The following is a 15,767-nucleotide window of genomic DNA, read 5'->3' as shown; positions in this document are numbered from 1 at the left end:
TGTATTTTTAGTAGAGATGGGATTTCACCATGTTAGCCAGGCTGATCTCAAACTCCTGACCTTGTGATCCATGTGCCTCGGCCTCCCAAAGTGCTGGGATTACAGGTGTGAGCCACCGCGCCTGGCCTCCAACGTCCTTTAGTTAAGTACTCAGTGCCATACCTGGGGGTATTGTGTTCTGAACCCCAACAGAAACAACCCACTCTCTTGGCATCAGCTTCGTGCCTACACCTGCAGAAACAGGAGCACAAGCCCCTGCAGGTGTGGGCTCCTTGGACGGAGCAAGTCTGGTGTCACCTGCTCCTCACCTGTTCCCAGTGGCCTTTCTTGGCAGCCTCCCCATCTTGTCACGTGGCTCTGTATCTTGATAGCTTCTCTGGCAGATGCAGCCTGCTGCCTCCACAAACTCCATCGTCCTCTTCTTCAACCATGGAAACTTGAGTTTGTCTGTGGTATCCGTGTGCCCCTTTGAAGCACTGACTTCCCCAGACCTCCCTTGAATCCAGTGTGGCCACATGACTATTTGGATGAGTCATCAGTAGAAGTCAGCTTGGTGGGGCTTTCAGGGAAACAACTGCTTTCCTGTTTTTATTTGTTTTTCTTCTTCTTTTTTAAAATTTGTTCCTGTCACCCCTCCCTGTGTTTGTTTGTTTTTAAGATGGATTTGACTGGAACACATCTTTTGCTCTTTCTTCCTCCTTTCTGCGTGGAATGTTGATGTGGTGTCTGAAGGCAGAGCAGCCGTCTTGCACACGTGGCATAGAAAGGTAGATGTGAAGACGTCTAGCAGGAAATTACATCTCTGGTGATTGTTTGGAGCAGCTGTATCGCCCTGGACTGCCTGCTCCAGTCTTCTTGATAACTGGGAAAAGTAAACACCCATCTAGTTAGGCCATTGTATTGAGTTTTTGTTACTCAAGAACCAAACACAGTCTTGATTGATTGATTGAGATGGAGATTTGCTCTTGTCGCCCAGACTGGAGTGCAATGGCACGACCTCGGCTCACTGCAACCTCTGCCTCCCAAGTGATTCTCCTGCCTCAGCCTCTCAAGTAGCTGGGATTACAGGTGCCCACCACCATGCCTGGCTAGTATTTTGTATTTTTAGTAGAGACAGGTTTTCACCATGTTGGCCGGGCTGGTCTTGAACTCCTGACCTCGTGATCCGCCTACCTCCGCCTCCCAAAGTGCTGGGATTACAGGTGTAAGCCATGGCATCCAACCTTTTTTTTTTGAGACAGAGTCTCACTCTGTCACCCAGGCTGGAGTGCAGTGTGGTGTGATCTTGGCTCACTGCAGCCTCCGCTTCCCGGCTTCAAGCAATTCTCCTGCCTCAGCCTTCCAAGTAGCTGGGATTACAGGTGCACACCACCATATATGGCTAATTTTTGTATTTTTAGTAGAGGCAGGGTTTCACCATGTTGGCCATGCTGGTCTCGAACTCCTGAGCTCAGGTGATCCACCTGCCTCGGCCTCCCAGAATGCTGGAATTACAGGTGTGAGCCACCGCGCCTGACCTCTATGTGGTTTTGTTTGGAGCTGAAGTAAATAGCGTCTCATCTGTTCCTTCCTTAAAAGCCATTTCTCCATATTGCTTCCCACGTACAACATTCATAAAAGTATGCAATCCATATCCATGTTACCCACTCCCTAAGGCCCTTCCAAGGCCTTGGGAAACTAGATTCAGCCCCTGTGTCTCCACACAGGGGGACTGCACATAGCGTTTTTGAGCTTCAATATCTCTTGTTGTAAAATGGGGAATCTTGACTACTTAGCAGGCATCATTTGTTAAAACTCTAACCTCATTAGCAATTGTAACTATTATCAACATCCCATATTCCTTGGATTTTTTAGGGTTTTCCCAAAGCAAATGGGAAGATTTGCTGCCAAAGCTCACTTTGGGAAGTCACCAGGCCCAGAACATTCTTGTCCTCACAAATTTTCACTTCCTTCATTTAAGAACAAGTACTAGAGTGTTCTCCCTTAATTTCAACTGGGATAGGTGAGAGGGAGTTACCCATGTGGACAACATTAGAAAAACTTTTTTTTGAGACAGGGTCTTGCTCTGTTGCCCAGGCTGGAGTGGTGATGTGATCATGGCTCACTGCAGCCTCGACTTCCTGGGCTCAAGCAATCCTTCTGTCTTAGCCTCCTGAGTGGCTGGGACTACAGGCGCACACCAACACACCCCATTCATTTTGCATTTCTTGTAGAGATAGAGTTTTGGCATGTTTCCCAGGTTGGTCTCAAGTGATCCTTAGAGAAATGTTCTACCAGACCAGAAGTGACAGAGCAACTCCCAGCAAGCCTTTAGTGGGCACTGTCCTTTTCAGGGAGCTGAATAGAAGAGGGGTCTCAGAGCCATCACACCTGTGCTGCCTATGATGGTGGAAAAGGGAAGTCTAAAAAGTTTGGGTCTGAGCTGGGGCCTAGGAAAAGTTCATGGGACAGTGATTTGGCCTTTTCTACCCACCTCCTTGTAATAATATTATTTTAACAATCTGGCTGGGTGCGTGGCTCACACCTATAATCCCAGCACTTTGGCAGGCCAAGGTGAGAGAATCACCTGAGGTCAGGAGTTTGAGACCAGCCTGGCCAACATGGTGAAACCCTGTCTCTACTAAAAATACAAAAATTAGCCAGGTGAGGTAGCATGTACCTGTAATCTCAGCTACTTGGGAAGCTGAGGCAGGAGAATCTCTTGAACCTGGGAGACAGAGGTTGCTGTGAGCTGAGAATGCGCCATTACCCTCCAGCCTGGGTGACAGAGGGAGACTCCTTCTCCAGAAAAACCAAACCAAAACAAACAAACAAAACCGAAAAACCAATCTTTCCCCCATGACCTTGCCTCTCTCCAACCTCCCAGGGTATTTCCACAGTAGACCTGAGCTATCAGAAAATTTCCTTACCATGACTCTTTGTTTATTGTGCAATTATCTGAAGATAGGCTTCTGATGGCATTCTTTCCTCCTTTCCTTGTGTGTCATCATTATTTCTTGCTTCTTCCTGTCCTGTGCACGCTCTCTGAAATCTGATCTATCCTTTAGTCCTATCTCACATGTCCTTATGAAGCAAGACCGGACGGAAACACTTTCCTTCTCTGGAGCCCACGGCAATTAGCTGCTATGGCGTTTGTGCTCATCAGCAAACGGGAATGTGCTTGCATTAGACTTATCCTTTCACCATTCTTTAGGCTCCTTAAAGCAGGGCCTGTTCTGTACTTAGCCCTGCTCATGGCATGTTGTATTCGCTTGATAATTATTCCTTGAATTTAACCAGAAATTCCAATTTGGAAAGAGAGGACATATACATATATACACCTAGCATGATATATTTAAATAAACTGGAGATAATTTTCCTTGAGAATTACCTTCTATTTAAGCCTTTGCCACACAGGTATAGGCCTGGAAAGAAAAGGTGTGGCTAAAAGTTACCTGCTCAGAGAACTCTTTTCTTCAGATTTTCTTTACAGATTCTTCAAGCTGTAAAATAAACCAATACCGTCTCTCATCACCTATAATTAGGAAGTTATGAATAACTCTTTCCTGGGGACCCACTGAGTCAGAGGTTCACACCTGGTTGGGCAAGTAGTGGGTGTGATCAGTGACGAATATTTTTTTGGTTTCAGCACCAGCATCAGCTATTTATGTATCAGTGATGCAAATCTCCATATGCAGAGTCCTTGATATTGCTCAGAGTGCTTTCATACCCATGCCCAAACAGGACGGCGCGGGGCTGGCTGCCGAAAAAAGAAACTGGACAAAGCAGATTCAAAGGGTCCCTCCCTGATTTCTTGCACTGGAAGAGTTAGCCTTCTTTGAGAAGGATAATGCAGTGGGAAAAGAGAAGTGGAATGTCACAGTTCTGACAGCCACAGCATGGAGATAGCCAATTAGATACAAGAGTCGGAAGCTTAGCAGAGAACATAGCTGGAGAGTACATTTCAAAGTCATTATAAAAGCAGGAATGAAATGCTGACAGTGGGTGGGATCCCCTGGGAGGGTACGAAGGAAGACGAGGATGGATTGAGAATGGAGTCCCAACGCTTGGGTGGTGCATGGAAGGCAGAACACCTGATCAGGCCAGGAAGGTGTGGATAGAGAGGCCAAGGAGAGAGAGAGAAGTTACTGTGGAAATTGATAACTTCAGTAAATGAGAGAGAGGTCAGCTGTAAGGTGAGAACCAAGAAGGGTCCACTGGATTTGGCATGGAACAAAGGGATGGAGTGAGTGGAATAAAAGTGAAGATGGGGCGGGGCGCGGTGGCTCACGCTTGTAATCCCAGCACTTTGGGAGGCTGAGGCAGGTGGATCACGAGGTCAAGAGATCGAGACCATCCTGGCCAACATGGTGAAACCCCATCTCTACTAAAAATACAAAAAATTAGCCGGACGTGGTGGCACATGCCTATAATCCCAGCTACTTGGGAGGCTGAGGCAGGAGAATCGCTTGAACCCAGGAGGCGGAGGTTGCGGTGAGCTGAGAATGCGTCATTGCACTTTAGCCTGGGCAGCAAGAGCGAAACTCCGTCTCAAAAAAAAAAATTAAAAAAAAAAAAAGTGAAGATGGAAAGTGGATTTCCGTGGTGCCAGAGAAGAATGGAAGTAAGGAGAGCATAGTAGACATGGAGATGTGCTGCTCAGATCTCCCCCAAGGAAGGACTCATTGCCCAGCTATGGGACAGCAGTCAGCAGACAGCCTCCAGCTACCAGCTCCTTCACTTCAGGGTCCACTGGCTGCAGAGAGCTGCCTGGTCCCTCTCCCTGGTCACAGCCTTTCTCTGGGCAGCCCCATGTGGTGACTGAGCAGTGCTGGTTATAAATGCCTGGCTCTTTCAGTCCAACTTGCTTTGCTTTGATGGACGATACCACCCCCAGCTCTCTGAAGAGTTATGAGAGGTGTGGTTGGGCCCACAGCTCAGTTTAACTTCTCCCTCTGCTCACTCCTGCTTCCTTGCCCTTATTCATAGGTGTTAATTCCTAATTAACATCTTGCACTCCAACTTTATCTCAGCATGTTTCCAGAGAACATGGTCTCCAGCAGAGTGGTGGAAATAAGTCTTCTGAAGAGTTTGATTGAGAGCAGGGGTTGGGGGGCAGGAAGGAAGGAGGAAGGAAAATTAGTGGGGGGTAGTGACGCATCTATAGTCCTAACTATTGGGAGGCTGAGGTGAAAGGATCTCTTGAATCTAGGGGTTCAACGCTGCAGTGAGCTATGATTTTGCCACTGCACTCCAGTGACAGAGCGAGACCCTGTCTCAAAAAAAAAAAAAAAATTGTATGGACTGTCAACATGGATTTTGTGCACTGATTCTGGAATTCAATGGGCTTGCTATTTTTTCAAACTATGCCATATATATGCCAAGCATAGCCTCTATATAACACGCAAGACATGATAAAAGTATTGGACAGAGCAGGATTGAGATGAGAACTCTCTAGCACCTTAAGATATTATAATTTAATCAGTTCCAATTTCTCCTGATTGTACCATTACCTATTCCGTATTTCTCCATTTATTCCAGAAGTATATACTTTGGAATGTCATGAAATAGCTTAATCAAAGGGAGACCCCTGGCCTATCACACTGCCTGGTTCTGTCTAGTAACCCTGATAAGAGAGCATGGAATGAGGACAGCCTGCCGTGACCTGCCCTTGCGGAGCCCCCAGGGGCCTGGTGACTACACTCAGCTCTTCTCAGGGCTCACAAAACACTTTACCAAACACCTTTCTGTATGTCATATGAGGGTTTTTGCCTGCAGTCATCACCAAGGCCCCTGATCTGTAGTTTTCTCTTTTTTATTTTTGAGACAGTCTTGCTTTGTCACCTAGGTTGGGGTGTAGTGGCGCCATCTTGGCTCACTGCAAACCTTGACTTCTTCGGCTCAAACGATCCTCTTGCCTTAGTCCCCCAAGTAGCTGGGACTACAGGTGCGCACCACCAAACCTGGCTAATTTTTATATTTTTCGTAGAGATGGGGTTTTTCCCAGGCTGGTCTTGAACTCCTGAACTCAAGTGATCCACCTGCTTCAGCCTCCCAAAGTGCTAGGATTATAGGCATGAGCCACCACACCTGGCCTGATCTGTAGTTTTCAACATTCATTTTTTTCAACTGTCATTTTTTTTTTCCATCTTTTGGGAGTCAGAGCCACACAATCTTCAAATTCTAATACTTCTCTGCCTCTTTGTGATTTCTCAGAGATTATTTATAGTGACTTGGAGATACGCTCAGTTAATTTTCATTTTGGTGCTTGGGAATGTAATCCATTCAGAACAGGAGGTTTCAACACATTTGGAACGGCTACAGTTGCTACGATTTTTTTTTCCCCAGGTGTTATGGTGATTACTACTCAGCAATGGCTGTTCTGCTGTTTCCTAGTCAAATGCCATGCTGCTTCCTGAGAAGCCAGGGGCACTTTGAGCCTTCTGCCTTTGCTCTATCAACTGGAAACATTATTCTATTCCTTTGGACATGGTTAAGGGACCTGTCCCTAACTTGTCCTTCTTTTTCCTTTGGTCTTAACCATTTTAACTTATACCAAGACCAAACTTCCTTACTTTTCCATGTAGAAAACCAGACACCCTCAAGATCAATGCCCTGCCTCTCCTTATGTAGTAAGTGATAAATACTCATGGAAGCCAGGTGTGGTAGTTCATGCCTGTAATCCCAGCACTGTGGGAGGCTGAGGTGGGTAGATCACGAGGTCATGAGTTTGAGCCCATCTTTGCTAACATGGTGAAACCCCTGTCTCTACTAAAAATACAAAAATTAGCCAGGTGTGGTGGCGGGTGCCTGTAATCCCAGCTACTCAGGAGGCTGAGACAGGAGAATCGCTTGAAACTGGGAGGCGGAGGTTGCAGCAAGCCAAGATCATGCCACTGCACTCCGGCCTGGGCGACAGAGCAAGACTCTGTCTCAAAAAAAAAAAAAAAAAAAAAGAAAGTAAAAGAAAAAGGAAAATGCTCGTGGAAAATTAGGTGACAACTAAGGGGTGAAAGGGAATAACTCTAAAAAGGACACGTTAACGCTTTCTGACAGTGTAGTTGCATGTTTTCAATTTATTTTGGCCACCAGATGGCATAACTGGGTTCGCTGAGGAGGCCACTACCTGAAAAAGCAAAACCCCCAGATAATTAATGGTGAAAATGCCCCTGAGAAAGCTCATTTCTAATTCTTACTCCCAGCTGACTTTTTATACATAGGCAGGGAGGACCCATCTTTGGAATTTTAAGGTTCAAAAAGGAATTTGTCTGTACCCGATGGCCAGAAAACTGCATCAAAATTGTCAGCTGGCACTTAGAATTGTCTGTTCCAAGAATTAGAAATGAGCTTGTGTCTGTCTGCTTCTTCTTCTTCTTCTTCTTCTTTTTTTTTTTTTTTTTTTTTTTTTTTTTTACATAAATTAACCCATTTATTATAGGCCAGTGATGCCTCAAAATGTAGTGGAACGTCTACTGGTCTTTCAGTTCCTTCAGTCTTCTGATGGCGGACTTTACCTGATAGGGAAGCGGTATTGTACGTCCAGGCACTGCCAGCCACTGTCTTCGTGCAAGAACCACAGTGCCAGATGCCCACAGCTCGTCTCTTCATCTTGGTTTTGCCACAGAAAGAGCAAGTGTACTTGGCATGCTGGCTGATCTTAATTTTCTTCAGCATTTTCCGGAGGGAGGCCCCATGGCGGGTCCCGTATTTACCGACGATCCCAACTTTCTTGATACATTTGGCCACATGGCCGGTCCGAGCCCAGAGAGACGTCTGTCTGCTTCTAACACACACCTTCCTTTGAGGTAAACTCCTTTCTGTTGAGCCGTTGCATCTCGGAGCGGATGAAGGGGGTGGTGAGGGATTGTTGCTGCTATAAGCATTGTTGGGCTAAAACATTTCGTCAGGAGAAGGGGGGACTGCCCTGTGGAATCTGAGCATGAGTGGCGTTGGCCCCTAAGGATTAGTTTGTCCCTTTCGGTTTTATTTGAATATGATTTGGAGCTTGTGGGATTTGGGCTACGGCAAGAAGGGAACTGAGAAAGCAAAAACGGTCAGTGTGGCCGGGCGCGGTGGCTCAAGCCTGTAATCCCAGCACTTTGGGAGGCCGAGGCGTGTGGATCACGAGGTCAAGAGATCGAGACCAACCTGGTCAACATGGTGAAACCCCGTCTCTACTAAAAATACAAAAAATTAGCTGGGCATGGTGGTGCGTGCCTGTAATCCCAGCTACTTGGGAGGTTGAGGCAGGAGAATTGCTTGAACCCAGGAAGCGGAGGTTGTGGTGAGCCGAGATCGTGCCATTGCACTCCAGCCTGGGTAACAAGAGCGAAACTCTGTGTCCAAAAAAACAAAACAAAACAAAACAAAAAAACGGTCGGTGCTTGCTTTGTGCTCTGGCATATTTTGGATCCTGAGGGATTTTAAAGGTCTATTTCTAATATTTGTTTTAGGTGGATAGATTTGTTTGTTCAACAAGCATTCCAGGCACCGTATAGGGGCTGGGGATAAACAGTAAAGAAGGCAGAGTTCCAACTTTCAAGGAGTTTTCTAATTTTGGTTTACAGTCCCACAGGGACAAGATGGAAACCCCACCAGAGGCTCTTTGAGTGCGGCCCCAGGGAACACTCAGTGCCCAGATGTGTGAAGGGGGTTGCAGCTCCTGGTGAAAGCAGAAGCCCTTTAAAACTTTATTGACTGGCCGGGCGTGGTGGCTCACACCTGTAATCCCAGCACTTTGGGAGGCTAAGGTGGGCAGATCGTGAGGTCAAGAGATCGAGACCATCTTGGCCAACATGGTGAAACCCCACCTCTACTAAAAATACAAAAATCAGCTGGGCATGGTGGCATGCGCCTATAGTCCCAGCTACTTGGGAGGCTGAGGCAGGAGAATTGCTTGAACCCGGGAGTCGGAGGTTGCAGTGAGCCAAGATCACGCCACTGCACTACAGCCTGGCACCTGGCAAGAGAGCCAGACTCTGTCTCAAAAAAAAAAATCAATTAATTAATTAAAGAAAAACACTTTATTGACTGCAAAGAATAAACCAAAATGGGCCAGACATGGTGGCTTACACTTGTAATCCCAGCACTTTGGGAGGCCGAGGTGGGCAGTTCACAAGGTGAGGAGTTCGAGACCAGCCTAGCCAACGTGGGGAAACCCCCATCTATACTAAAAATAGAAAAATTAGCTGGGCATGGTGGCAGGCAGGTGCGTGTAATCCCAGCTACTTAAAAGGCTGAGGCAGGAGAATCACTTGAACCCAGGAGGTGGAGGTTGTAGTGAGCCAAGATCACGTCACCGTGCTCCACAGCCTGGGTGACAGAGTAAGACTCTATCATAATAAATAAATAAATAAATAAATAAATAAATAAATAAATAAACCAAAATGGCAAAGCTTCTTGATAACATCCCAGCCATTTTTTTTTTTTTTTTTTTTTTTTTTTTTTTTGAGACGGAGTCTTGCTCTGTCGCCCAGAGTGGAGTGCAGTGATGCGATCTCATCTTCCTGCCGTCTCTACCTCCCAGGTTCAAGCAATTCTCCTATCTCAGCCTCTTGAGTAGCTGGAATTACAGGTGCACGCCACCACGCCTGGCTAATTTTTGTATTTTTAGTAGAGATAGGGCTTCACCATATTGGTCAGGCTGGTCTTGAACACTTGACCTCGTGATCCACCCACCTCTCATATGAGCCACTGCACCTGCCATCCCAGCCAATTTCTTATAAAAAAAAAAAAACCATCAAGGGTTTACTAAAGAAAGGAGATAGTAGAATAATGAGAAACACTTTGCAAAAATATAAATCAGTCACTGGTGATTGCTAGCATCCTGATGATCTAATAAAATGACTGGTATATGAGATGGAGCCAATGCACCCTTCTGTGATCAGCCAGAGCTTTCAGCAGCAGTGGAAGATGCATACCAGAAGTCGGTGCAGAGGGTGGATTAGAGAGAATCAAAATTGGTGTCAGGAGCTGGGTATGTGGTGGCTCACATCTGTTATCCCAGCACTTTGGGAGGCTAACATGGGAGAATTGCTTGAGCCAGGATTTTGAGACTAGCCTGGGCAACAGAGGGAGACCTCATCTCCACAAAAGTTTCAAAAAATTAGTGGGGCGTGGTGACACATGCCTGCAGTCCCAGCTACTCAGGAGGCTGAGGTGGGAGGATTGCTTGAGCCCAGGAGGTGGAGGCTGCAGTGATCCATAATCGTGCCATTGCACACCAGCCTGCACAGCAAGATCCTGTCTCAAAAAAGAAAAAAAAAAAAACTGGTTTCAGGAAAAATAGTTGGGAAGCTATGAAAATTGCCCCAGTGAGAGGTGATGAACATCTGAATTCATGGTGGAACTCTCCCTGAGCCTATATTCCGTTTCAGGGGATTGCTTGATTAAAAAAAAAAAAAAGCCGGGCGCGGTGGCTCAATCCTGTAATCCCAGCACTTTGGGAGGCTGAGGCGGGTGGATCACGAGGCCAAGAGATCGAGACCATCCTGGTCAACATGGTGAAACCCCGTCTCTACTAAAAATAAAAAAATTAGCTGGGCATGGTGGCGCGTGCCTGTAATCCCAGCTACTCAGGAGGCTGAGGCAGGAGAATTGTCTGAACCCAGGAGGCGGAGGTTGTGGTGAGCTGAGATCCCGCCATTGCACTCCAGCCTGGGTAACAAGAGTGAAACTCTGTCTCAAAAAAAAAAAAAAAAAAAAAAAAGGCCAGGCGCGGTGGCACAAGCCTGTAATCCCAGCACTTTGGGAGGCCGAGGCGGGTGGATCACGAGGTCGAGAGATCGAGACCATCCTGGTCAACATAGTGAAACCCAGTCTCTACTAAAAATACAAAAAACTAGCTGGGCGTGGTGGCGCGTGCCTGTAATCCCAGCTACTTAGGAGGCTGAGGCAGGAGAATTGCCTGAGCCCAGGAGGCGGAGGTTGCAGTGAGCCGAGATCGCGCCATTGCACTCCAGCCTGGGTAACAAGAGCGAAACTCCGTTTAAAAAAAAAAAAAAAAAGACAAATTAGACAGGTATGGTGGTGGGCACCTGTAATCCCAGCGACTTGGGAGGCCAAGGCAGGAGAATTGCTTGAACCTGGGAGTCGGAGGTTGCAGTGAGCCAAGGTCGCGCCATTACACACAGGCCAGGTGACAGTGCAAGACTCCGTCTCAAAAAAAAAAAAAAAAAAAAAATGACAGTGGTTAAGGGACCGAGTAGGGACAGACGGGAGATGGGTTTCAGGGTAGGAGAGGTGGACCTAAGAGTGAAGGAGAGGAAGGATGACCGGAGAGAACACCAGCTCCAGTGGCCTGACCCTTAGGCCCGTGTGTTTTCTCGCATATTGTGTTGCCTTGTCATAAAATGAGGATTCCACTTTAGTCCAACTCTTCCATTTTACAGTGAAAGGAGGAAATCCCAGGAAACAGAAACCCTCATTTATGGTCAAGCTGCAAGTTGGTGGAGAAGCAAGAGTAGAAGCCAAGTCTCCCTTCCCTGATCTGACCCTCTTCTGCAGGTTCATGGCAGGGTGCCCATTAGAACCACCTGCAGAGCCTTCCAAACCACACGTGTCTGGCCCGTCCCCAGATCCAGTGAACCAGTATCCCTGGGCTGGACCACTGGCTCACCCCAGACAGTGCACAAGCATCTCTTCCTGGTGCAAGCTTCATAGCACGTTCTGCCTGGACCACTTTCTCTTTCTCTGTTTTGTAACTGCACATTACATACAAGCATTGAAAACTGAAAAGGCTCACAGTGTTTAGATAAGGACATATGCAAAAAAATTCCACAGTTCTTCCTTATAGGCCCACTTAACTAATTTGCAAATGTCTCACTGAAACTGCAGGGGAAGAGGCTTTAGAAGGCTGCTCTCCAGTAAGGAAAGGTTAATGGAAGTAATTGTAAATAAGCAGTTGCCAGTCTAAGTTTTATAAAATTGGTATTCTCTTTATGAATGTATTTTGTTAAAAATAGGGGGGCCGGGCGTGGTGGCTCAAGCCTGTAATCCCAGCACTTTGGGAGGCCGAGGCGAGTGGATCACAAGGTCAAGAGATCGAGACCATCCTGGTCAACATAGTGAAACCCCGTCTCTACTAAAAATACAAAAATCAGCTGGGCATGGTGGCGCGTGCCTGTAATCCCAGCTACTCAGGAGGCTGAGGCAGGAGAATTGCCTGAGCCCAGGAGGCGGAGGTTGCGGTGAGCCGAGGTCGCACCATTGCACTCCAACCTGGGTAACAAGAGCGAAACTCCGCCTAAAAAAAAAAAAAAAAAAAATTGGGAATAGCTTTTTTTTTTTTTTTTAAAGTATAGAGTCTCACTCTGCTGCCCAGGCAGTAGTGCAATGGCTTGATTTCAGCTCACTGCAACCTCCGCCTCCTGAGTTCAAGCTATTCTCCTGCCTCAGCCTCCTAGGTAGCATGGATTACAGCACCTGCCACCATGCCTGGCTAATTTCTGTATTTTTAGTAGATATGGGGTTTCACCATGTTGGGCAGGCTGGTCTCCAACTCCTGACCTCAGGTGATCTGCCCTCCTTGGTCTTCCAGAGTGCTGGGATTACAGGTGTGAGCCACCATGCCTGGCCAGGAATAGTTTTAAAACATAAAAAACACAAAACTTTTTAAAAACATAGGTTTCCTAAAGCTTTTAGTCTCCCCTACCCCTAATGTTTCATAAAGTTCTGAGTTTCTTGATCACAATGTTTTCATCCAAGGAGGCTTTTAGGAACAGGATCCCAGGGTTAGGGAATACTCTATTGTTATTTTAACAGTCTTCATCAGTTAGAAAGGCAAAAAATAAATTTAGTTTTTTTCATTATTAATGAAGTTGAATTGTTCATAATAATTGTTAGTTACGGAGTCTCTGTTATGAATTGCCTGTGTCTGAGTTTCTTACACGGCACAATATAAAACACAAATAGCTGTGGGGTACTTTCTAGGCGCTGGTTACTGTTCTAAGAGCTTTAAATGGAGTAATTCACTTAATTCTGCCCCATGGTACAATAATTAGTCTCGTATGATGGAGGAAACAGAAGCACGGAGAGATCAAGCAACTACTTGCCCAAACTCATGCCCAGGAAGGCTGGATTCAGAGCTTGTTGCCAACATTTTTCTTATTTATGTGTATTCCATTTTTCTATTAAATAGAAAAATTAACCGGTGTGGTGGCTCATGCCTGTAATCCCAGCACTTTGGGAGGTTGAGGCGGGCAGATCACCTGAGGTCAGGATTTGACACCAACCTGCCCAACATGGTGAAACCCCGTCTCTACTAAAAATACAAAAATTAGCCAGGCATGGTGGCCTGTTTCTGTAGTTTGAGCTACTTGAGAGGCTGAGACAGGAGAATTGCTTGAACCCGGGAGGTGGAGGTTGCAGTGAGCCAAGATTGTGCCACTGCACTCCAGCCTGGGCAACAGAGCAAGACTTTGTCCCAAGAGAAAAAAAATTAAAAAATTTCGTAGTTAAATCTGTGCATATATTCCTTTCTTTAGTTGGCCTATTGTTTTAGTTAATTTGTTTTTCTTACTTTTTCCTACCTTTTACTTATCTTATTACTTTCATATTTCTTGTATGATATTTATCTAAAAATCTAGTTTTCTTTTCCTTTTTTTTTTTTTTTTTTTTCCGAGATGGAGTTTCACTCTTGTTGCCCAGGCTGGAGTGCAATGGTACAATCTCGGCTCGTCATAACCTCCGCCCCCAAGGTTGAAGCGATTCTCCTGCCTCAGGCTCCTGGGTAGCTGGGATTACAGGCATGTGCCACCACGCCTGACTAATTTTGTATTTTTAGTAGAGACTGGGTTTCTCCATGTTGGTCAGGCTGATCGCAAATTCCTGACCTCAGGTGATCTGCCTCGGCCTCTCAAAGTGCTGGGATTACAAGTGTGAGCCACCACGCCCCACCTAGTTTTATTTTTCTTTAAGAGATTGGGAGTCTTGCTATGTTTCCCAGGTGTGTCTCCAGTTTCTGGGCACAAGTGATCTTGCCTCGGCCTCTCAAGTAGCTGGGATTACAGCACCACCACAGCTGGCTTCTTTCAGCTAGTTTAGAACATCCTCCTGTTTTCACAGATTAAAAAATAGATTTGTTTGGAGTATGCTAGATGAAGTGAGGATTTACTTCCATTATATGTATTTTCCTAAATATTAATAATCATTTCTCCTGAACCATTTCTTGCATAATATTTTTCTGTTCCATTGTTAGATGACTGCAAGTTTCTGCCTGGTTTTAACCTCAGAGTGGCTTAATTTTTTTTTTTTTTTGAAACGGAGTTTCACTCTTATTGCCCAGGCTGGAGTGTAGTGGCACGATCTTGGCTCACTGCAACCTCCACTTCCTGGGTTCAGGTGATTCTCCTGCCTCAGCCTTCTGAGCAGCTGGGATTACAGGCACCCACCGCCATACCTGGCTAATTTTTTGTATTTTTAGTAGAGACGAGGTTTCACCATGTTGGCCAGGCTTGTCTCGAACTCCTGACCTCAGGTGATCCACCCACCTCGGCCTCCCAAAGTGCTGGGATTACAGGTGTGAGCCACTGTGCCCGGCCTAGTGGCTAGGTCTTTAAGTGAATGTTATATGTTTAACTGCCTCTTTGAGGATACTGGAGTCTCTTTCCAATTGTTATATTCTTTTCACGTCACCTGGCGTGCACCTCTCTCAAGTGTTGATGTTGCTGGCTGCCTTTCTCAGTGTTCGTTTTTGCGTGTTTTGGAATTTTAGCTTCCAGCTTTGTTTCCAGGTTCTCTCTCTCTCCCTTCTCTGGCTCGTCACTCCTCCCTGCTAGTGGCCGAGCAGTTGCCCTTCCCAGGGGCCTGTGTCCAGGACTAGGTCTTATATGGCAGCGGGGTGCCTGCCCTGGGATAACCCTGGGGATGACTCACATCCAGCCCCATGGCTGTAGAAGGCTCAGTCAAGCCCAGGTGTGGTGCCGTTTGGTGACCAAGGGCCTCCCTAGGCCACAGTCCCAGGCGAAGTTAGTAGCAAGTTATTTCCGTCTTCTTGATGAGGGTGGAAGTGTGGGCAAGAGGGAAATCCCAGTCCCTCATATTTTAGCAGTGACCATGACCCTGGTCCCCGCCGTCAATGGACAGTTTAATTCTGTCTCATCACTCAATACTCAACAGGACTTCACCTCCCAGCTGCCCTTGGCTGTACCAGAGTCAGAACCTAACAGGCCACAGCTGTAGCCCTGTTCATCGTTTGCATTTACATTCAGTTTCTGGGAACATCTTTGGGGATAGTCGCCCTTTGTTGAGCACTGCTTTTTAATTTTCTCTAATATTATATCTATCATGGCTCTACATTGAAAGCCCCTGGGCTAACCTGTTTCACTTGTGTCTATTTTTGTACAGGCATTTACTGTAGCTTTATACTACATATTTGGAGATCACTAACCATTTTTTCCAATCATATTCTAATTGCCTTCTCAAGGCTGGATCAGGTGGGTGGCTCTGTAGCAGTAACCTGAAGTTGAGAATTGAGGAAGTGGTGCTGCCCCTCCCCCAACCTGGGGATGCATGAGAGGAGCCCTGGGGTGGCATCCCTAGGATGGGATGCTGGTGGGCGGTGGGTGGCAAGGGGGTCAGGGGGTTTCTGCTTAAGGGAGTTTCTGCTCCATACCAGCACTTCATCAGGGGTCTTGAGCTGGGGTGGACTCCAGCTCCAGGGAGCATATGAGGGCAAACAATGGAAGCTTGACATGATCCCTGGATGAAGATCTGGAAGTTTCATAGGTGATGGGCTGTCTCCCGAAAATAATGGTGCACATCACAGCCAGGAGGCACCCAGAGCATTG

At 46.5% G+C, this 15,767-nt stretch overlaps 2 pseudogenes; both read right to left on the bottom strand.

Moving 5' to 3' along the window:
* Positions 1 to 293: 293 nt before the first annotated feature.
* Positions 294 to 6,562, bottom strand: LOC141584203 (uncharacterized; annotated as a pseudogene).
* Positions 6,563 to 7,411: 849 nt separating this feature from the next.
* On the bottom strand, positions 7,412 to 14,865 carry LOC120363294 (large ribosomal subunit protein eL43-like; annotated as a pseudogene).
* Positions 14,866 to 15,767: the final 902 nt, after the last annotated feature.

This window comes from Saimiri boliviensis, chromosome 4 (genome assembly GCF_048565385.1).
Source record: "Saimiri boliviensis isolate mSaiBol1 chromosome 4, mSaiBol1.pri, whole genome shotgun sequence".
Classification (NCBI taxonomy): domain Eukaryota; kingdom Metazoa; phylum Chordata; class Mammalia; order Primates; family Cebidae; genus Saimiri; species Saimiri boliviensis.
This window is presented reverse-complemented; position numbering and strand designations above follow the sequence as displayed.